At 34.7% G+C, this 25,387-nt stretch overlaps 1 protein-coding gene and 1 long non-coding RNA gene across 3 annotated transcripts in view; one reads left to right on the top strand and one right to left on the bottom strand.

Annotated features, from left to right (window-relative positions):
* Window positions 1–16,383, bottom strand: part of klf5l (Kruppel like factor 5 like) — a 90,404-nt gene extending 74,021 nt beyond the window's left edge. Inside the window, exon 1 of one of the 2 annotated variants that reach the window (XM_062048917.1) lies at window positions 16,238–16,383. The gene's annotated coding sequence lies outside the window, so the exon portion shown is untranslated. The remainder of the gene's footprint in view (window positions 1–16,237) is intronic. The other variant, XM_062048915.1, reaches the window with a different exon arrangement.
* Window positions 1,656–16,913, top strand: LOC133651036 (uncharacterized). The gene is made up of 3 exons (XR_009826360.1): window positions 1,656–1,867; window positions 13,763–13,808; window positions 16,436–16,913. It is a non-coding gene; the product is annotated as an uncharacterized LOC133651036 (long non-coding RNA).
* Window positions 16,914–25,387: the final 8,474 nt, after the last annotated feature.

Genomic DNA, 25,387 nt, shown 5'->3' with positions numbered 1-25,387 from the left:
TTGATCAGGAGATGTCATTGTGCGTTGGTGACACCCTTTGAGGCACCCGTGATTAGGGCTATGTAAATAAAATTTGATCGATTGCTTGATTGATCACGGCCCTAACTTTAACCCTGGGTCAAGCATCAACCCAAACCCCAAATTACTCTTACTTTAAAAAACATTGCAGAATAAATACAACTAAAAAAATGCATTCATTTATATGATCTAGTCAGATCCTAATTAGAATCATTTTTCTAATTCAGTGGTTGTCAAACTGTGGTCTAGTGCAGTGTTCCTTGACCATTGCTGTGCCGCAAGCGCCTCCTAGAGGGCAGCTACATCATCAGTACTCAGTTGTAATACACATTTCCACCACTTGTGGCAGTTAGGACAATATCAAACAAACAAAAGAAGTCTGGAGCTAAAGTCATAAGTTTCTCTAGTGCAAAAATTATGACTAAAGTGGTGAAGCTGTACAGTATTTTCATTTGCACTTTAGTTTAATTAATAGTTTTAATCACGAAACATATTTGTTATTAATTTAGTATCTATTTTAACACAACATACTTGTATGTAAATGCCTTTTTTGTCAGTTATTTATGAGTCCCTTCCTATGCAGTATATTTGGTTAGTACTTACTCTTCTATTCAGCTTAAATAAATAATAACACATGGTTTCATATCATTTGACAAGGTTGTAAACTGTAAGTAGGTTGGATGGAATTATCGAAAACGATTAAAATAACGAGTAAGATTACTAATTTAGTGTCAGTATTTGAGTGGGCCCCTCTGCGGTGGAAAAGTTGGGCCCCGAGTTTTTTGTCATAAAAAAATACAACCATGTATGGTTATGAACTGTATCCCTGCAGACTGTATTGATCTATATTGATATATAATGTAGGAACCAGAAATATTAATAATAGAAAAAAAGTGAAGTGAGTGTGATTGAGTGTAAATGGGGGAGGGAAGTTTTTTGGGTTGGTGCACTAATTGTAAGTGTATCTTGTGTTTTTTATGTTGATTTAATAAAAAAAAAAAAATGAATAAAAATAATAATTAAAAAAAATAATAATTATATTTTAAATTTCTTGTGCGGCCCGGTACCAATCGATCCACGGACCGGTACCGGGCCGCGGCCCGGTGTTTGGGGACCACTGATCTAAATGAAGGAATTGCTGTTTTAGTTGATATTTTAGTGGTTGACACTGCCCTCTGGTGGGCAAAGTAACACAATAAGAATGGAGACGATTTGAACGCCCTCTACATTTGATGGCTAATAACTATTCATTGTCAGGTACAGCTCTAAATATGCCGTCATGTGATCTGAAACACACGAAGGGGTGATGAGGTGTCACATTGCCGATCTTGCTAAAGCAAAAGTGAGCCAACCAGCCAGGAAAGAATGAGGAATGTGTGTGTGTGTGTGTGTGTGTGTGTGTTTCAGCATCAGAGCTAATCAGAGCTGCCTCTAATGACCCCTCCAGAGAGACCCCGGATAATCCCCGCCACCTCCGGGACCTTCAGCGCCTGCCTTCCCCCTCACCGCTTCTCACCTCAGCGGTGAGGGGGTGCGTTTGGTCCTGGGCAGCCTGGGCGGGTGGAGTGAAAACAAGGTCACAGGTCATTGTGCAAATCTATTATCGCACGGCACCATCCAGCAGGGTGCACAAGTGGACTGTTCACCAGCAGGAGTATATGTAGTAACAACAACTGACCACCAGAGGACGCCAAATGTGCCCTGTGCTTTCTTTCTTTTTTGGCACCGTTCCATACTGGGGGGGACAAGTTATTCTGAGCTAATTTGCACCTGATGTTCACTTAATGAAGACGGAGGCATGCCCTGGTGGGAGAGCAAATCTCCTGACATGATGTCCAATAATTAAGGCGTAAGTATTTAACATCACGCACACACACTTGCACTAATGAGCGCAACAAGCTGTCCTAATCAAAACATCAACAAGGGGTGTTCCCACCTTAGAGGCACGTCTCTCACTGGACATTGTTTACGTTATTAACACCTTTGGGATGAACTGGAAGGGAGAGGCCGGTGACCTGTGACCTCACAAATGCTGAGAAATTCCCACACTTAGGCAGAATTAGTTGTCTTGTGTACAAGACACGTCTTAATACGCGTGTCCCAAAGCGCGACAATGTTGGCAGCGGTGTGGCGAAAGAAAAGCTCCGACAGCACCACTATTCATTGGTTCGTTAGGACGGAGCTTTATGCTTGTGGGCTTCATTAAAATTGCATCTGGCGCTTCCGCGGCGGTAATGAAAGTTGATGCAAGTGTCAAAAACGTCTGTCTGGTTTGCTAACCAAACTCTGCCATAGCCGTCTTTAATTGCATTGATGTTGTACTCATTTCAACTGCGTTGACAGGTGAGGAGGGTGGTTGCAATACAGTACAATGAAAACACGCATAACTCCAAAGTTTATCATTCGTATCCAACTTATTTTATTTTATAGTCTATATTTTTTTTCAACAATTGTATCGGAAATATCTATATATATATATATATATATATATATATATATACACTACCGTTCAAAAGTTTGGGGTCACATTGAAATGTCCTTATTTTCAATGAAGATAACTTTAAACTCGTCTTAACTTTAAAGAAATACACTCTATACATTGCTAATGTGGTAAATGACTATTCTAGCTGCAAAATGTCTGGTTTTTGGTGCAATATCTACATAGGTGTATAGAGGCCCATTTCCAGCAACTATCACTCCAGTGTTCTAATGGTACAATGTGTTTGCTCATTGGCTCAGAAGGCTAATTGATGATTAGAAAACCCTTGTGCAATCATGTTCACACATCTGAAAACAGTTTAGCTCGTTACAGAAGCTACAAAACTGACCTTCCTTTGAGCGGATTGAGTTTGTGGAGCATCACATTTGTGGGGTCAATTAAACGCTCAAAATGGCCAGAAAAAGAGAACTTTCATCTGAAACTCGACAGTCTATTCTTGTTCTTAGAAATGAAGGCTATTCCACAAAATTGTTTAGGTGACCCCAAACTTTTGAACGGTAGTGTATATATATATATATATATATATATATATATATATATATATATATATATATATATATATATATATATATATATATATTGTGTGTAAAAAAAGTGTGTAAACAAAAAAATTCCAAAGTTTTTTTTTTTGTGTTTGTGTCTTATTTCAAAAATGTTTTATTTAAATTAAAAAAACCCTGAAAACTATGTTAATTTGTGATTTTGTTTAATGTAAATTAAACACAAAAAATATCACAATAATCATGTATAGTAGTGTTGTCCCGATACCGATATTTTGGAACCGGAAACACAATTATTTCGATAATTTTCGGTACTTTTACAATACTTTTCTAAATAAAGGGGCCCACAAAAAATTCCATTATTGGCTTTATTTTAACAAAAAAATCTTAGGGTACATTTAACATATGTTTCTTATTGCAAGTTTGTGCTTAAATAAAATAGTGAACATACAAGACAACTTGTCTTTTATCAGTAAGTAAACAAGCAAAGGCTCCTAATTTAGTCTGCTGACATATGCAGTAACATATTGTGTCATTTTCCATTCTATTATTTTGTCAAATTTATTAAGGACAAGTGTTAGAAAATGAATTATTAATCTACCTGTTCATTTACTATTATTCTTATTAAGTAATTATTTCGATACTTTTCTAAATAAAGTGCACACACACACACACACACATATATATATATATATATATATATATATATATATATATAAAAAAAATATATATATATATATATATATATATATATATATATAATACATATACTGTATATACTAGTGTTGTCCAGATACCAATGTTTTGGTACCGGTGCCAAAATATATTTCGATATTTTTCGGTACTTTTTGATACTTTTCTAAATAAAGGGCACCACAAAAAAATGCATTACTGGCTTTATTTTAACAAAAAATCTTAGGGTACATTAAACATATGTTTCTTATTGCAAGTTTGTCCTTAAATAAAATAGTGAACATACAAGACAACTTGTCTTTTAGTAGTAAGTAAGCAAACAAAGGCTCCTAATTAGTCTGCTGACATATGCAGTAACATATTGTGTCATTTATCAAACTATTATTTTGTCAACATTATTAAGGACAAGTGGTAGAAAATGGATTATTAATCCACTTGTTCATTTACTGTTAATATCTGCTTACTTTCTCTTTTAACATGTTCTATCTACACTTCTGTTAAAATGTAATAATCACTTATTCTTCTGTTGTTTGGATGCTTTACATGAGTTTTGGATGATACCACAAATTTGGCTATCAATTCCATACCAAGTAGTTACAGGATCATACATTGGTCATATTCAAAGTCCTCATGTGTCCAGGGACATATATTTCCTGAGTTTATAAACATAATATAAATGTTTTAAAAACGAAAGATGTTGTGATGCCAAAAAATATCGACGTAATCATAGTAGTATCGACTAGATACGCTCCTGTACTTGGTATCATTACAGTGGATGTTAGGTGTAGATCCACCAATGGCGTCTGTTTACATTTTGACGCCGGTGAGCTACGGTGTGTAGTGAAGCATGTTTAGCTATTCCTCGTCCTGCAGGGATGATACTTGTAAGAAACTTACTTTATTTGTCACCATGGAGACGAGGATTAGTGATTTAGAAGTAGCTAAAACACTGCCGACGGCGGCTGGACTTTAGCCGCTAGCTCGCTAGCCATGTTTTAAAGCACCTCTTCCGGGGGGCGTTTCAGTGTTATAACTTCACCTTTATCGTTAGTTTTTAAGCCAAATTGCGTGCGTTCTCCCTTTTCTGTCTACACACTGTGTCTGCTTGTAAGTACTCTGTAAATGTGCGCTGCTGAACATGCTTGTCTGCTCGACGACAGGGGCGCGGGGGGTGGGGTTTCGGTATTTTTCAGAGGCGGTATAGTACTGAATATGATTCATTAATATCGCGGTACTACACTAATACCGGTGTACCGTACAACCTTAAAGTATAGTTACCGATTAATCATGCAATTTTTTTGGACCGTACATGCTCCTTTACCTGATGGTTAACTGATGGTTGTTATACAGTCGGTTTCAGTTTCAGTCCAGTTACAGTTTATAATTATCATCAGACTCAAGTTCCATACAAAAAACTAAATCCGGTCAATGCATATGTTAGTGCAAAGATGAGTGAGGAGACTGACTATATCAGGCCTGGGCAATTATTTTGACTCTGGGGCCACATTTAGAGAAAAATATGTGTCTGGGGGCCGGTGTATCTATTTTTAGGCACAATAACACAAAACCTCCCAATAATGTCTGATTGAATGCTAAAAACGTTATGACAGACCGCCTTAAAAACGTAATGGAATTTTTAATTTTTCTATGAACGATAAAACACTGAATATTGACCAAATATGAACGTCACACCCCCTTTCGATCGACACATTTTACAAGCAAGTGAAACGCAACAAAAATGCAACAAACAGTGAAATATGAACGCGAAGCGTACAAAATAAACCCACCGACAATCTGATATATCTGATATATCACTAAGCTTTAGAACTTTGTTGTGAAAATCTCCTTCCGCGTCTGTGGAAACGCTTCCCGCCCACACTGCTTGGTGCCTCGTCTGAGCTGTTGTGACATAGATTACCATAGTAACTAATTAGATGACCATAGTAACTAATTAGATTACCATTTTAACTAATTACATTACCATAGTAACTGGTATATCATCCCAAAGCTCAGATTCCAACCATTGAAATTAGGGATGTCCGATAATGGCTTTTTGCCGATATCCGATATTCCGATATTGTCCAACTCTTTAATTACTGATACCGATATCAACCGATACCGATATCAACCGATATATACAGTCGTGGAATTAACACACTATTATGCCTAATTTGGACAACCAGGTATGGTGAAGATAAGGTACTTCTTAAAAAAATTAATAAAATAAATTAAGATAAATAAATTAGAAACATTTTCTTGAATAAAAAAGAAAGTAAAACAATATAAAAACAGTTACATAGAAACTAGTAATTAATGAAAATGAGTAAAATTAACTGTTAAAGGTTAGTACTATTAGTGGACCAGCAGCACGCACAATCATGCGTGCTTACGGACTGTATCCCTTGCAGACTGTATTGATATACACTACCGTTCAAAAGTTTGGGGTCGCATTGAAATGTCCTTATTTTCAATGAAGATAACTTTAAACTAGTCTTAACTTTAAAGAAATACACTCTATACATTGCTAATGTGGTAAATGACTATTCTAGCTGCAAATGTCTGGTTTTTGGTGCAATATCTACATAGGTGTAGAGAGGCCCATTTCCAGCAACTATCACTCCAGTGTTCTAATGGTACAATGTGTTTGCTCATTGGCTCAGAAGGCTAATTGATGATTAGAAAACCCTTGTGCAATCATGTTCACACATCTGAAAACAGTTTAGCTCGTTACAGAAGCTACAAAACTGACCTTCCTTTGAGCGGATTGAGTTTCTGGAGCATCACATTTGTGGGGTCAATTAAACGCTCAAAATGGCCAGAAAAAGAGAACTTTCATCTGAAACTCGACAGTCTATTCTTGTTGTAAGAAATGAAGGCTATTCCACAAAATTGTTTGGGTGACCCCAAACTTTCGAACGGTAGTGTATATTGATATATAATGTAGGGACCAGAATATTAATAACAGAAAGAAACAACCCTTTTGTGTGAATGAGTATAAATGGGGGAGGAAGGTTTTTTGGGTTGGTGCACTAATTGTAAGTGTATCTTGTGTTTTTTATGTTGATTTAATAAAAAAAAACAACAACAAAAAAAAAACGATACCGATAATAAAAAAAAACGATACCGATAATTTCCGATATTACATTTTAACGCATTTATCGGACATCTCTAATTGAAATACTTTGTATAGTTGAAGACTTACGGTCATAATGGCAGCTACACTCTCCATCTTAAACATCTAAAAAAAATATTTGGGAATGTCCGGCGGGCCAGATTGAAAAGCTCAACGGGCCGCATGTGGCCCCCGGGCCTTAATTTGCCCAGGTCTGGACTAAGCGTTGCCATGGTGTATGGACAAATTGTAAAATGCTGGCAGCCGTTCAAAGTACCCCAAAGTTGCTACAAATGATTGGAGGAACTGTGGGCACTTAGACTTTTGCGATTTTGTACAACATAGCAAACATCTGGAGACGCCAATTAGAGTGAAATGGCCAATTAAGAGTGAAAAGTTTAAATTAGTTTTTGCTCGCTCAAACACAAACATTCTAATATAGATTGTTTTCCCTGCCTGCAAGCGACGTGGCAAGGTAGTTCCTTCGAGACTCCCCCAGAGGACAGTACAGCGAAGACACAACAAACTCCTTCCCTTTCTCTCACGGACGCACACCAGTTGTTGTTGTTGACTTTTGTTGGACTGACTGGCCGTGTTATCGCGTTCCAAAGTCACGATACAGAGACACACTGCTGGCTTACAAATGCATATGAATCCACAAAAAATACAGGCCACACACAGACATACCCCACACCCACATCCAACGCCTTTGACGCTTCACACCATGGAAAACGGAGCAGCGCCACTAATGGCTGGCCGCTACGGGACTGGTGTCCGACCTCTCACCCCTCGTTGCAAGTCTCGAGTTGTATGTCGTAATATGTGCACTGCAAAAAGTCAGTGTTCAAAAACAAGAAGAAAAAATACAAAAATGAGGGGTATTTTACTTGAACTAAGCAAAATTATCTGCCAATAGAACAAGAAAATTTGGCTTGTCAAGACTTTCCAAAACAAGTCAAATTAGCTAACCTCAATGAACCCCAAAATACCTTAAAATAAGTATATTCTCACTGATAACAAGTGCACTTTTCTTGGTAGAAAAAACAAATATGAGACCTTTTTGCTCAAGATGTTGAAAAATGTTCTTCAATTAAGTAAATGCTCGTGCCATTATCTTGACATAATGATATGCGCTCGGCATTACATTTCTTGAAACCAGCAAACTTTTACTAAAAACTAGTTTATTTTTCTTAATGGAAGGCAACAAGGCAACCGCTTGTTACTCTCGGGGTCTCCTAGCCGCTCAGGCAAATCATATTGTCTGAAAATGCATTTTCCCATCGATAACATGACATCATCGCGCCAAGTGCGTGCTCTTTCAGTCATTAGTGCACAAGGAATATATATATATATATATATATATATATATATATATATATATATATATATATATATATATATATATATATATATATATATATATATATATATATATATATGTGCATGAACTATTTATGTTCAAAATTGTTTGAAATGTCACATGTTAAATGTTTAAATATTAGTTTACTGTACTGTGCCAACTGTACTACTATATGAGTACGTGTTTTCTATTGTTTCATTGAAAATAAAACAGCAAAGTCCGTTTGGCTGTCATCTGTTTTAATATGAGACACAATTGTGTCAAAGTCATGATTTTTTATTTCATGTTTGAAATTAGCCATTTTTTACTTTGAAAAAGCAGTTTTATACTTGTGAGTGTTGATGACACGGCTTTGCAACAGTTGATATTCTAGTTTCAAGCATGTTTTACTCAATATAGGTCATAAAAAACCCGGCAACAAGCTGTAATATCTTACTGAGGTTATTTTAGGACAGGGGTGTCCAAACTTTTTCCACTGAGGGCCGCACACTGAAAAATCAAAGCACGCGGGGGCCATTTTGATATTTTCTTCATTTTCAAAACCAATTAAATATACACTTTTTTTTTTTTTACCTTTGGGGCTCGCTCAAGTTAGGTCCTAGGGACCCAGAAGTGTTTTAGTCTTAAAAAAGGTTAAAAATAAGTCACCCAATTTTTTGGGATAAAAATACAAAATATACAATATATTTCCCAAAAAGATTTTCAAAGTGGAATATTTTATGTTAAGTAATTTGATCCCTAAATAGGTCAATAATTCATAGCAAAAATTGATTTGAATTTATTATTATTATTATTATTATTTTTTTAACAAAGACAGGTGTTTTTTAATTCCACTAAAATGTTTGGGGATCCAAAAGTGCCCCACTCATAAAATGGTGATGCTTTTTTATTTATTTATTTTTTTACATTCAACACTTAAATCTCTATATCAGCTTCAGATAATATATACTGTAATTAGTTTAGTATATTTATAATAACAATCAATATAATAATTAGTATAATTAGTATTAGTATATAATTTATGTATTTTTAAAAATTATTTTCATATTTTTCAGTCAATAATTCATAGCAACATTGATTTTGACTTATTATATATATTTTTTTAATTATTAAAAAAATCGTGCTATTAGCGTCAACAATGCAACTTTTTTTCTCGTTGCATTTCACCTATTTGCTCTTTTATTCCACGTTTTAATGTTTAAAAAAAAAAGTTTTAGTATTTTTAGAATGATGTGCCGCGGGCCGATAAAACATGAGCTGCGGGCCGCAAATGGCCCCACTTTGGAGACCCCTGATTTAGGACCAAAACACTTAAAACAAGTAAAACACTCTAACATAAAATCTTCTTAGTGAGAAGAATTATCTTATCAGACAGAAAAGAAGCAAATATCACCTTTATTTGAGATATTTAATCTTACTTAGATTTCAGTTTTTGCAGTGTGTATGTGCTTTGCCATGTATTTTTTTTCTCCCCCCCCAGAGGAGCCCAGTCTGAAATCGACTTTTTTTTTTTTTTTTTACTCATCCTCCCCCATAGTGTCTACCTTTTTCCCACCTTTTACGGGGCGCCCTAAATAGTGACCCATCAGCGTTCCTGTTCTGTTAGCCTGTACCATTGGCGTTGTTAGGCCTATTTTAAGGGGGCTCAAGCCCCCCTAAAATGGTCTTAAGCCACCCCTAAATAATTTGGTGTTTAAAAAAAAAAAAAAAAAAATCATTTTTTTTTTTTTTTTTTACAAATACATGCAGACATATTCATTATAAAGTGGCCCGAATATGAGTTTAAATGAATAATTGTATAACCTGTCATTATTCACTCAGTTTCCCCTCACTTATAGGGTGAGGTAGAGAGCCCCTTTAGTGCGTCGGTATCCAATCCATTCCACTTGTTCATATAGAAAATGCCCACATCACTCAAAATCCAGTCCGCCTTTTCTCTGCGACCTTGCTTGCGGTCCTGCAGGTGTACGAAGCACATTAGCACACAGCACTGCAGAACAAGAACCTTGTGTCTGCAATTGTAAATAATTTAGTTTCTAAGTTTTGTGTTTCTTGTGGAATCTATATAAAGTAATATGCATTAGCCTATTGTTAAAATAATGAAAAAAACATCATTAAATATATTTGTTTTATTGTATTGTTACATTAATAGCTGTTGTATTATTATAGGATGGCTTGTTAAACATTTCATAGGATTTTCATAGGGTGGAAAAACCAAGATATTTAATACAAAATGTAAAATGAATAAATACATAAAAAGAAAAAGAAAAAAAATGGTTAAAAACCATCGTCCCGGGGAGCATTTAATTTTTTTCCCGTGCATTTTTTTTACCATCCCCGGGACGACGGCACCACGTTAATCTCAAACCCTGGAAGTTACATTTTATTGTTTGCATTATTTGTTTCAGCATTGCACTTTGAAGATGGTCCCTCAGCTCTTTGACAGCTTTGGCTCTTTTTCAGATCAGCAGATGGACTCTAAGTCTTTCTTATTTACAGTATATATAAAAGTTTCTCATTTCTATTCAGACTTCCATATATATTTAATTTCCTTAACGGCTTGCCATAATATATATATATATATATATATATATATATATATATATATATATATATATATATATATATATATATATATATATATATATATATATATATATATATATATATAAATATAAATATATTATATATAAGCCAAATTTTCCCGATCCAGATATTACTTTAATTCAAGTAATGAAGTAATATTTCCAGGGCTTGAATTTACAACCATTTTAGTCACATATGTGTCCAAAATGTAATCTGTGCTACTTCAAAATATTTGGGAACAAACAATTATTGTATTGTGAGCTAAAGTGGTGGCATTAGCCTCTATGTTGTGAATGAATAACATAGAGGCTAATGCCATGACTTTCATTGTGTTTCAGTGTATCTTGAAGGATCATGCAAGTAATTGTTTCTTGTTGATGCTGTAAACAAAATGTCACTGTGCAAACCCATGTTTGTTGTACTGGACACAGATTGAAAATAAACCGACTGAAATAATAATAATAACAATGATTAATTTCTAAGTCTTTGTTAGCCGTTTGTGAAGTTTTGTGCTCGTGCGCTAGGTTCGCTCGCATCCCGTGCATCTCCTGGGGGCTAAGCCCCCCTTGTCCTTAAAAGCTAGTGACGCCCCTGGCCTGTACAATGTTGGTCTATTCTTGAACTGTTTTGTGCTGAAAATGCAAATTTGTTGTGCAATGACAATAAAGAGCCATCCATTCAAATTCACAAGTGTGATTAATCTGACTAAAAATACTTAAGCATTTGACAGCACTACTTTTATCAGAATCAGAATCAGAATCAGAAATACTTTATTATTCCCCGAGGGGAAACTTAAGATTTTCGGCACAATCCCATTCAAGAGCAGACAAACATTACAGGGAGACAGAACAGGATCGCTGGCGGGTCTGCCAACTTCCAGCCGCCCTTACAAAAAAGGTGAGAAACAGGTCAACGCTGGGGAGGGGGGGAGGTGAGAAAGATCTTAACGCTTACATTTAGTTTTTTATAGCCACGTTTTTTTATTTTTATATACCGTATTTTCGGACTATAAATCGCTCCGGAGTATAAGTCGCACTGGCCGAAAATGCATAATAAAGAAGGAAAAAAACATACTGTATATAAGTCACACTTAAGTCGCATTTTTTGGGGACATTTATTTGATAAAACCCAACACCAAGAATAGACATTTGAAAGGCAATTTAAAATAAATAAAGAATAGTGAACAACAGGCTGAATAAGTGTACGTTATATGACGCATAAATAACCAACTGAGAACGTGCCTGGTATGTTAACGTAACATATTATGGTAAGAGTCATTCAAATAACTATAACATATAGAACATGCTATACGTTTACCAAACAATCTGTCACTCCTAATCGCTAAATCCCATGAAATCCTATACGTCTAGTCTCTTACGTGAATGAGCTAAATAATATTATTTGCTATTTTACGGTAATGTGTTAATAATTTCACACATAAGTCGCTCCTGAGTATAAGTCGCACCCCCGGCCAAACTATGAAAAAAACTGCGACTTATAGTTAGGGATGATACTCGAAACCGGTTTTCCCGGTTGTTTGATAAGAAAAGAACCGAGTCCTCAGACTCTAAACCCTTTTTGAGAACCGGTACCCGTTATCGAGACCACTATAGTAAAGGAATTGAGTTGATTCTTTATTCCAATCCCGTCCCGACCAGAAATGCTCCGTGGGACATCACAAGAATTGACGTCATGTAGCTCAGTCATTAGGCGCAGATAGCGAAAGCAGGAAAACAATGGACGGGAAAAAGCGCTCCAAGGTGTAATAAAGTTCAAAACAAAAGCTATAATCCATCGAATAACTTTACTGAGAGATTTTAGCAGGGTAAAACACATGACGAACACTTTTACGACCAACCGGAAACATAGCAACGCACCTCCTTTACGGCAGCTGTCGCAACGTTCTTAAAACAACCGCAGCACATACATATATATACAACATATCTCCCTTTTTTAACTTTTGTTTTTCTTTCCTTGTAAACAAAACAAAATCACACTGTAGATGTGTTGTCGGTCTAATTATAAATAATGCAGACGAGGCGTGTTGGCTGACTTCTTGACGTTTACTTTCACAGCGTGGCAACATGCAACACTTTTCGGGGCTACCGCGCATGCTCGTAACTCCCGGTGCATGCTGGGTAGTGTAGTTGTTATATTCTCTAGCTCATAACATTTTTCCCATTATAAAGAAATAATGTTAACTCAATAAAGTGTATTTCTTTTTTAGCTTTAACTTTTCATTTTTTAGCATTGTAACCACATTTGCAAAGAACTTTTCTCTTCATAGAATGTTCTTTCAATAAAGAAATAAAGTGCAAAAATGTCAAAGCATCATAACAAACAGTTAAGTCAAATAGCAGCAGAAGTGCACTTTTTGGAGAGCTGTATTATTTTCAGTTTTGTGCCCAAGGGACTGATTTTATTTAACACTATATTATTATTTATACACCTATAGTGATCACAGAGACAGGTTGTTTTTGTGTTACTGTATATATTTGTTTCTCTGAAAAATCCCACTTAATATACTTTGGGTAACAACAGTCAATATTTATTTATTTTATTTTATTTTTTTAGGTGGGTAACAGTCAATATTTATTTATTTATTAGATTTTATTTTTTTTATTATATAATAAAAGTGAGCTTTTGTTAAACCAAATATTGTGTGTTTTTTTCCATATACGACAACCTATCTGGACTCAATAAGAGAATCGATAAGGAATCGGTTCGATAAGAGGATTCGATAATAGGATTCGATAATAGGCTCGAACTCGATAATTCCTTATCAAACATCATCCCTACTTATAGTCCGAAAAATACGGTATATATATATTTTTCTGAACAATGTCGTTTTATTCTCCGAATTCTGTGAGTTGTTTTATTTTATGTGATTTTTGTTTGTTTCACTTCATTTTTTTAAATCTAAACTTTGTGATTTATTTCGTCATGTGTGTGAGTGGTTGGTTTGTGCAGGCTTTAATTTTTTTCTTTTTCAGAGATCTGGCACACCTGGAGGTGCAGTCCAGGTGCGTCGGTTATAAGGTAATGTGTAGCACGTGTGCTATGCTTTGTTTGCTTTAAAGAGGATCAATTATGCAAAAACAACTTTTCTTAAATAAATGATTAAAATGATCAATTTCCATTAATTGCAATTGAACAGAAAGTGGATAAACTTCTTGACACTTCAATGCAAAAAAAAAAAAAAAAAGACCTATACTTCTTGCCGAAGCTGTCCTCCAGTAAGTCAGTCAATAATGAGACTTAAAATATGAATAAATAAATGTAAAATTTGATATTAAGACATTAAAAATGTCTCGTGATAGATTGCCATATCGCCCTTCAGAAGTTTTGGCCAGGAAATTGCATACTGTATGCAATTGAAGTAAACTTTTCAGTGTCTACACACATTTAAAAACTAAAGCTCTCTCTAGAAGTCCTGCTGATGCTTCAGGATGTTCAGTCTGTATCTTTTGCGTTTATTATAGTCCAGAGCAGGTCTGAGTGCTCGCAGCCTTGCAGCTACATCATCATCAGCACCATCACCAACCCTACTGCTGTCGTCGTTGGCTTTTCTCCTTCTTTCCTGTTCTAATTGCTTGCAAAGCCCCGCTGCCACCCATTAGCAGAATATCCATTAGTCTGCTTCCCCCAGACCACCTCTACGCCGACTTTTACTACACCTCAGAGGGCCCTCGCACTTGGAGGCTGCGATGGTCCGTGAACATGCTTGGCTATTAGCTAGAAACAACCAAAATGTCTACATTTCATTTGTCTAACTTTTTACATATATATATATATATATATATATATATATACATACATATATATATATATATATATATATATATATATATATATATATATATATATATATATATATATATATATATATATATATATTTGCAGACGTTATTGTGCAAGCTTAAACACATTAATTTTGACAAGCATGTTTTGTTTTTACCTCCAACTTTTAGGATAAGAAAATTGTAATAAATAATTTTTTTTCAGGTAAATTTTTTTTAATCAATTTTTTTTCCTTTGCTTTAACTTAAGTATTTACATTTTTGGGGAGATTATTTTTGTTTTCGCCTTAAGATTTTAGGATTGAAAAACGTTATTGAAATTTTAATGATTATATTCTTTACGTTAACATTTTCATGTTGTCAGATATTTAGTTTTTACCTCCAAATTTTAGGATTAAACATCTATTGTAGTTTCTATTCAAGTTTTTTGTGTTAACTTAATACTTTAATTTTCTGAGACATTTTTTGTTTTGACCTCCAAATTTCAGCATACATTTTTTTTTTTTTACAATTTCATCAGATGTTATTGCATTAAAGTAAATATATTTTCTTATACATTTTTGTTTTTGCCTAAAAAAATTTGGATTTAAAAAAATGCATCAACATTTCATCAGACATTTTTGTGTAGACTTAATACTGTTACCTCCAAATTTTATGAATGAAAATCTTATGAAATTTTTTTACAAGATGTTTTTCTTTACTTTAAGATTTTAATGTTTTCAGACATTTTATTTTTACCTCCATAGTTTTGGATTAAAAAATATAAAAATGTGTATGACTTTTTTTGCGTTAACTTAACACTTAAATTTTCTGAGACATTTTTTGCTTTTACCTCCAATTTTTTCAGTTAAAAAAAACTATTAAAATGTGTATGACTTTTTTTCCGTTAACCTAACACTTTAATTTTTTCAGACATATTTTTGTTTTTCACTTCCAAATTTTAAGATACAAATGCATCAACATTTAATTTTACGTTTTTAAATGAATTTAAATACTTAAATTTTATGAGACATTTTTGGTTTTGACCTCAAAATGTTAAAATAAAAATAATGCAGCAACATTTTATCAGACGTTTGTGAGTTAACTTGAATACTTTAATTTTCTCAGACATTTTTTGTTTTCACCTCCAAATTTTTCGATTAAAAACTTTTTTCCCTAACGCAACACTTTAATTTTCTCAGACATTTTTTGTTTTTCACCTCCAAAAATTTTGAATAAAAAATGCATCAAGATTTTATTAGAAATTGTTTAATTAACTTAAATACTTAAATTTTCTTAGACATTCTTTGTGTAATCACCAAGTTTAAGGAAAAAAACCTTATATCAGATGTTTTTGCATTAACTGAAATGTTTAAATTTTCTCAGACATTTTTTGTTTTTTGTGTCACATTTTGTGTAAAAAGTATCCCAATTTCTACCAGATTTGCATTTTGATCCAATTTAAATATTTTAAATAAATTACACATTTTTTTATCTTTATATTTCGTAATCTTTTTTTGTTTATTAAAAGCAATTAAAAAAATATATATATAGTGGTTTATTGTCGCAGTTCAATAACTGTATAGTTATATATTTTTAGAGTATATAATAGTTTTTGCTAATTGCAAGCAGAATGAAAGCAGAAAAATCAAAGAAAGCGTTAGATGTTATAAAATAATGCAGGCGTACCTAATGTTGTGTCCCTCGTCCTGATGTCCTCCTGTCTCCATGTTTGTGTGGAATCAATACTAAGTGGGGAAAAAAAAAATTGTAAGAATGAACTCCCAATGACAAAGTAAGTGTTGTCTATTGATTATTTGCCGTGCTGTACCAATGTGAATGTAAATGTGTGTGTTGCCCACTGGGAGTGTGTGCTCTGTGATCCAGGTAATGCGGAGCAGCCATTGAACAGCAGAACAAACGAAAGGGGACCGCTCGCCATCCATCTTCCGTCCCCGTCTCCAGTTATTGATCCGTATCGTGATGCCAGCTTAACACATGCGTCCGGGCCAATCCGGAGGTTCCACAAGGGATGTTGTCTGAGCTACTGAGAACTAACATCGTATCATTTTATCGCATCTTATTGTGCTGCATCTTGTGCCATATATTATTAACATATCCCAAAGCATTGGATGTTAGTAATTTTAAATATCGGACACTCTGATTGCTGCAAGTTTCCCGCCATCCTGTGGACTACGTGAGTAAATCTGGTCAATGACAATGAATTAATGTTTGAAGAAAATACAGCACAGCGTTTACTTACATGACCCAATCCAAACAACCTTCCTTAGTCATGGGGCAAAAAAGAACAACCCTGTAACAAACACAAAAAGTCAACACACATGGTCACACATAGCATAACCTGCCTACTGAACTTTGTGGATGTTATACAAAATGTCCAATGACCATAATAAAAAAAAAATTAAAAAAATTAATTCACCCATTGGTAATTTATTTTCCCATCATGCTTTGCAGCTATTAAAAAAGAATGATGGGAAAAAAATGCAAAGCTTGGCCCATTTTAGCTGCTTGATATTTCTGATTGATTACAAAACTTTAAGGAGGTCGGTAAAAAAGTAAACAAGGAAGGAGTCGAACTTTCACATACTCTTAATGTCCAATTATATTGATAATTATATATCCATAGTATTTATGTATATAATATTATAATTAATATAACATCAATATAACATGTACACATAGTTACTTTACGTGCAGTTGGTTTTCGCCCCCCCGGGCACATTTTTTTTAGCCGAATGTGGCCCCCAAGTCATAACGTTTGGACACCCTTGGTAGAGAGTATAATATTGTTACAAATAGTCTCATTTTTACACATCATATTGCGTCTTTTCTTGCTTGCATCGAATCTAATTCTAAATATCTTGTCTTTATGCATCGTATTCTTATGCCTATTTTCGTATCACATTGTAGCTTTTCTTTAAGTAACATACTGTGTCTGATTTTTATATACTGCACATGTATATTTCATCTTATCTTTATCACGTTAAATCCTAATGGTAAATATCTCACCGCATCGTTTTGTTACAAAAACTTCTAATCTACAATATTTTTCTAAATCTCTTTACCTACCATATCGGATCCTTTTGCATTCTATTGTATGACATTGCATTTGATCTTTACGTATTATATTTCCTTGTTGCTTACTGTATTCCATCGTATTGTACATATCATAATGCAACGTTAAATATCTTATCGTTACGAATCTTACCACTTCGTATTGTTACAAAACTTATCGCAATTTACCCACAAAATGTTTAAGTGATCTCATTGTATCTTTTTGCATTCTATTGTAATAACATTGTATTATATTTCCTCGTTGCTTACTGTTTTCCATCGTATTGTATCATATATCCTATCGTAAAACAAGGTGCTTTATTTTTACACACTGTTTTGGTGTTACGCATCCTACCGTATCACATCGTAGATCATACTTACGTAACATATGCACCCTTATATTATCTTTAGGAGTCATAATGACTTTTATCGCATCAAATCTTATTGTAAAGTATCTTACTTTTACGCATATGCATTGTATTCTGTCACATCGTACCTTCTCTTTACGTAAATATAGTGTCAGTATTTCTACATATCATATTGCAACGTTAAATATCTTATCCTTATGAATCTTACCACTTCGTATTGTTACAAAACCTATCGCAATTTATCCACAAAATGTTTCAGTAATCTTTACGTATCACATTGTATCGTTTTGCATTATATTATAATAACCTTATATTATCCTTACGCAATATATTTCCTCGTTATGTACTGTATTCCATCCTATTGTATCGTATTCTATCGTAAAGCCAGATTTTACGCAATGTATCGTTACGGGTCCTATTGAATCACATGGTAGATCATATTTATGTAACATATACCAACTTATGTGAATAATGTAAACCCACTACACTGGTATGTTTTAGCGCTTCCATAGCGGGATATAAGTTAGAACTTTACACTACTTTATATTACAAATGGCAACAGCGTAGGATGAATGTCCCATAACAAGAAGACGAAGCTTATCGACAACGGCATCAGCACGGACTACAGTGGCGGACCTGCGCAAATTTTCAGGACTCATGCAGATCTCAAATACACATCAGCAGATACCAGAAGGTAAGAAAAGTTGGTTTTGCATAATATTGTGAAACAAAATGCCAGATATGTCTGCTAATGGGTGCCATTTTGCGGTCCTTATACACACACCATAATAATACTTGTATCTCTGACTATGGTAGCCGAATTGGTCCGACAATCCATCAAGCTTCAAAGTCGTACTAAAACATTTTGACAGATTTTTGCGTGCCGTCTGTAATGTTCTTTATTTTCAATGGAACATTTAAAGTTTTGTTGTTGTTTACTGGCGTCATATTGCAGTCTACACGTATCTCTTATGTGTGACTGCCATCTACTGGTCACACTTATCATTACACCATGTACAAAATAAAATTGTTTCAAGGTTGGTAAGCACCAGAATTATTCAGTACATTAGGCGCACCGGGTTATAAGGCTCACTGTCTATTTTTGAGAAAATGAAAGGATTTTAAGTGCGCCTTGTAGTCCGAAAAATATGGAATATAGTATCATATCCTTATCTGATTGTTTCGCATTTTTACGATTTTTACACCTTATGACTTTCTTCATCCTAACTTAAGTATTATTTGGGCTTAAATCTTTGTGTATTACATAATTAGGCATGACTGTATACTCTATACCAGTGGTTCTTAAAGGCCTACTGACACCCACTACTACCGACCACGCAGTCTGATAGTTTATATATCAATGAGGAAATCTTAACATTGCAACACATGCCAATACGTCCGGGTTAACTTATAAAGTGCAATTTTAAATTTCCCGCTAAACTTCCGGTTAAAAACGTCTATGTATGATGACGTATGCGCGTGACGTCACGACGGCAACGGAAGTATTCGTACCCAATGTGTCACCATACAAACTGCTCTGTTTTCATCGAACAATTCCACAGTATTCTGGAGATCTGTGTTGGTTAATCTTTTGCAATTTGTTTAATGAACAATGGAGATTGCAAAGAAGAAAGTTGTAGGTGGGATCGGTGTATTAGCGGCTGGCTGTAGCAACACAACAAAGAGGACTTACTTGGATAGCAGACGCCTAGCCGATGCTAGCCGCCAACCGCATCTGTGATCGGGTGAAGTCCTTCGTCGCACCGTCGATCGCTGGAACGGGGGTGAGCACGGGTGTTGATGAGCAGATGAGGGCTGGCTGGCGTAGGTGGAGCGCTAATTTTTTTATCATAGCTCTGTGAGGTCCGGTTGCTAAGTTGCTAAGTTAGCTTCAGCGTCGTTAGCAACAGCATTGTTAAGCTTTGCCAGGCTGAGAATTATTAACCGTGTAGTTACATGTACATGGTTTAATAGTATTGTTGATCTTCTGTCTATCCTTCCAGTCAGGGATTTATTTATTTTGTTTCTATCTGCATTTGAGCCAGATGCTATCACGTTAGCTCGGTAGCTAAAGAGCTTCGCTGATGTATTGTCGTGGAGATAAAAGTCACTGTGAATGTCCATTTCGCGTTCTCGACTCTCATTTTCAAGAGGATATAGTATCCGAGGTGGTTTAAAATACAAATCCGTGATCCACAATAGAAAAGGGAGAGTGTGGAATCCAATGAGACCTTGTACCTAAGTTACGGTCAGAGCGAAAAAAGATACACCCTGCACTGCCTCTCTAGTTCTTCACTCTAACGTTCCTCATCCACGAATCTTTAATCCTCGCTCAAATTAATGGGGTAATCGTCGCTTTCTCGGTCCGAATCTCTCTCGCTCCATTGTAAGCAACGGGGAATTGTGAGGAAATCTTCCTCCTGCGACGTCACGCTACTTCCGGAACAGGCAAGGCTTTTTTTTATCAGCGACCAAAAGTTGCGAACTTTATCGTCGTTGTTCTATACTAAATCCTTTCAGCAAAAATATGGCAATATCGCAAAATGATCAAGTATGACACATAGAATGGATCTGCTATCCCCTTTTAAATAAAAACATTTAATTTCAGTAGGCCTTTAAGCTTGTTGGAGGTACCAAACCCCACCAGTTTCATATGAGCATTCAACGAACCCTTCTTTAGTCTTTTCAAATTCAAGACAAAGTTATATGTTTTTGTAACACTTTAGTATGGGGAACATATTCTAAGTAACAAATACTTAATTTAGAGTTATTTGGACACTAGGGAAACATATTCTAAGTAACAAATACTTAATTTAGAGTTATTTGGACACTAGGGAAACATATTCTAGGTAACAAACACTTCATTTAGAGTTATTTGGAAACTAGGGAAACATATTCTAGGTAACAAAGACTTAATTTAGAGTTATTTGGACACTAGGGAAACATATTCTAAGTAACAAAGACTTCATTTAGAGTTATTTGGACACTAGGGGAACATATTCTAAGTAACAAAGACTTCATTTAGAGTTATTTGGACACTAGGGAAACATATTCTAAGTAACAAAGACTTCATTTAGAGTTATTTGGACACTAGGGAAACATATTCTAAGTAACAAAGACTTCATTTAGAGTTATTTGGACACTAGGGAAACATATTCTAAGTAACAAAGACTTAATTTAGAGTTATTTGGACACTCGGGGAACATATTCTAAGTAACAAAGACTTAATTTAGAGTTATTTGGACACTCGGGGAACATATTCTAAGTAACAAAGACTTCATTTAGGGTTATTTGGACACTAGGGAAACATATTCTAGGTAACAAAGTCTTAATTTAGAGTTATTTGGACACTAGGGAAACATATTCAAAGTAACAAAGACTTCATTTAGAGTTATTTGGACACTAGGGGAACATATTCTAGGTAACAAAGACTTAATTTAGAGTTATTTGGACACTCGGGGAACATATTCTAAGTAACAAAGACTTAATTTAGAGTTATTTGGACACTAGGGGAACATATTCTAGGTAACAAAGACTTAATTTAGAGTTATTTGGACACTCTGGGAACATATTCTAAGTAACAAAGACTTCATTTAGAGTTATTTGGACACTAGGGGAACATATTCTAGGAAACAAAGACTTCATTTAGAGTTATTTGGACACAAGGGGAACATATTCTAGGTAACAAAGACTTAATTTAGAGTTATTTGGACACTAGGGTAACATATTCTCGGTAACAAAGACTTAATTTAGAGTTATTTGGACACTAGGGAAACATATTCTAAGTAACAAAGACTTCATTTAGAGTTATTTGGACACTAGGGGAACATATTCTAGGTAACAAAGACTTAATTTAGAATTATTTGGACACTCTGGGAACATATTCTAAGTAACAAAGACTTAATTTAGAGTTATTTGGACACTCGGGGAACATATTCTAGGTAACAAAGACTTAATTTAGAGTTATTTGGACACTCGGGGAACATATTCTAAGTAACAAAGACTTAATTTAGAGTTATTTGGACACTCTGGGAACATATTCTAAGTAACAAAGACTTAATTTAGAGTTATTTGGACACTCGGGGAACATATTCTAAGTAACAAAGACTTCATTTAGAGTTATTTGGACACTCGGGGAACATATTCTAAGTAACAAAGACTTAATTTAGAGTTATTTGGACACTCAGAAAACATATTCTAAGTAACAAAGACTTCATTTAGAGTTATTTGGACACTCGGGGAACATATTCTAAGCAACAAAGACTTAATTTAGAGTTATTTGGACACTCGGGGAACATATTCTAAGTAACAAAGACTTCATTTAGAGTTATTTGGACACTAGGGAAACATATTCTAGGTAACAAAGTCTTAATTTAGAGTTATTTGGACACTAGGGAAACATATTCAAAGTAACAAAGACTTCATTTAGAGTTATTTGGACACTAGGGGAACATATTCTAGGTAACAAAGACTTAATTTAGAGTTATTTGGACACTCGGGGAACATATTCTAAGTAACAAAGACTTAATTTAGAGTTATTTGGACACTAGGGGAACATATTCTAGGTAACAAAGACTTAATTTAGAGTTATTTGGACACTCTGGGAACATATTCTAAGTAACAAAGACTTCATTTAGAGTTATTTGGACACTAGGGGAACATATTCTAGGAAACAAAGACTTCATTTAGAGTTATTTGGACACAAGGGGAACATATTCTAGGTAACAAAGACTTAATTTAGAGTTATTTGGACACTAGGGTAACATATTCTCGGTAACAAAGACTTAATTTAGAGTTATTTGGACACTAGGGAAACATATTCTAAGTAACAAAGACTTCATTTAGAGTTATTTGGACACTAGGGGAACATATTCTAGGTAACAAAGACTTAATTTAGAATTATTTGGACACTCTGGGAACATATTCTAAGTAACAAAGACTTAATTTAGAGTTATTTGGACACTCGGGGAACATATTCTAGGTAACAAAGACTTAATTTAGAGTTATTTGGACACTCGGGGAACATATTCTAAGTAACAAAGACTTAATTTAGAGTTATTTGGACACTCTGGGAACATATTCTAAGTAACAAAGACTTAATTTAGAGTTATTTGGACACTCGGGGAACATATTCTAAGTAACAAAGACTTCATTTAGAGTTATTTGGACACTCGGGGAACATATTCTAAGTAACAAAGACTTAATTTAGAGTTATTTGGACACTCAGAAAACATATTCTAAGTAACAAAGACTTCATTTAGAGTTATTTGGACACTCGGGGAACATATTCTAAGCAACAAAGACTTCATTTAGAGTTATTTGGACACTAGGGGAACATATTCTAGGTAACAAAGACTTAATTTAGAGTTATTTGGACACTCGGGGAACATATTCTAAGTAACAAAGACTTAATTTAGAGTTATTTGGACACTCGGGGAACATATTCTAAGTAACAAAGACTTCATTTAGAGTTATTTGGACACAAGGGGAACATATTCTAGGTAACAAAGACTTCATTTAGAGTTATTTGGACACTCGGGGAACATATTCTAAGTAACAAAGACTTAATTTAGAGTTATTTGGACACTCGGGGAACATATTCTAGATAACAAAGACTTAATTTAGAGTTATTTGGACACTCGGGGAACATATTCTAAGTAACAAAGACTTAATTTAGAGTTATTTGGACACTCGGGGAACATATTCTAAGTAACAAAGACTTAATTTAGAGTTATTTGGACACTCGGGGAACATATTCTAGGTAACAAAGACTTAATTTAGAGTTATTTGGACACTCGGGGAACATATTCTAAGTAACAAAGACTTAATTTAGAGTTATTTGGACACTCGGGGAACATATTCTAAGTAACAAAGACTTAATTTAGAGTTATTTGGACACTCGGGGAACATATTCTAAGTAACAAAGACTTAATTTAGAGTTATTTGGACACTCGGGGAACATATTCTAAGTAACAAAGACTTAATTTAGAGTTATTTGGACACTCGGGGAACATATTCTAGGTAACAAAGACTTAATTTAGAGTTATTTGGACACTCGGGGAACATATTCTAAGTAACAAAGACTTAATTTAGAGTTATTTGGACACTCGGGGAACATATTCTAAGTAACAAAGACTTAATTTAGAGTTATTTGGACACTAGGGAAACATATTCTAAGTAACAAAGACTTCATTTAGAGTTATTTGGACACTAGGGGAACATATTCTAGGTAACAAAGACTTAATTTAGAGTTATTTGGACACTAGGGAAACATATTCTAAGTAACAAAGACTTCATTTAGAGTTATTTGGACACTAGGGGAACATATTCTAAGTAACAAAGACTTAATTTAGAGTTATTTGGACACTAGGGGAACATATTCTAGGTAACAAAGACTTAATTTAGAGTTATTTGGACACTCGGGGAACATATTCCAAGTAACAAAGACTTAATTTAGAGTTATTTGGACACTCGGGGAACATATTCTAAGTAACAAAGACTTAATTTAGAGTTATTTGGACACTCGGGGAACATATTCTAAGTAACAAAGACTTCATTTAGAGTTATTTGGACACTAGGGGAACATATTCTAGGTAACAAAGACTTCATTTAGAGTTATTTGGACACTAGGGGAACATATTCTAGGTAACAAAGACTTAATTTAGAGTTATTTGGACACTCGGGGAACATATTCTAAATAACAAAGACTTCATTTAGAGTTATTTGGACACTAGGGGAACATATTCTAGGTAACAAAGACTTAATTTAGAGTTATTTGGACACTCGGGGAACATATTCTAAGTAACAAAGACTTCATTTAGAGTTATTTGGACACTCGGGGAACATATTCCAAGTAACAAAGACTTAATTTAGAGTTATTTGGACACTCGGGGAACATATTCTAAGTAACAAAGACTTCATTTAGAGTTATTTGGACACTCTGGGAACATATTCTAAGTAACAAAGACTTAATGTAGAGTTATTTGGACACTCGGGGAACAAAACCAACACAGTGCATAAACTCACAACAAATTGCACACCTGCAAATCAGTCAGCTGTTGCCGTATCCATAATACGCCGATAGGGAGAAGTTTTTATTTACACGATGAGTCGGGTGTGTCTTGACCTCCGCCGAACCCCTGAGGCCGACTCACCGATCCCGTAGGGTTCGATCGAACCCAGGTTAAGAACCACTGCTCTATACCTATTCATTGTCTTTCAAATACCTTATATTATGTACAAACACCATCAGACTCACCGTAACAATCGCCTGGATCTGTCGCACGTGACCCAAACTGCAGCATTTTATCGGCGTTCCTCTCCATGGTGGCGTGTGCCGTTATGGGTGTTGACGTTCAGAGGGAAGGCCGCGGCTTTGAGAATTAACAACCGCGCG

Source organism: Entelurus aequoreus, linkage group LG05 (assembly GCF_033978785.1).
Source record: "Entelurus aequoreus isolate RoL-2023_Sb linkage group LG05, RoL_Eaeq_v1.1, whole genome shotgun sequence".
Classification (NCBI taxonomy): Eukaryota; Metazoa; Chordata; class Actinopteri; order Syngnathiformes; family Syngnathidae; genus Entelurus; species Entelurus aequoreus.
The sequence above is the reverse complement of the archived record's forward strand: the minus strand, read 5'-3'. Positions and strand labels throughout refer to the sequence as shown.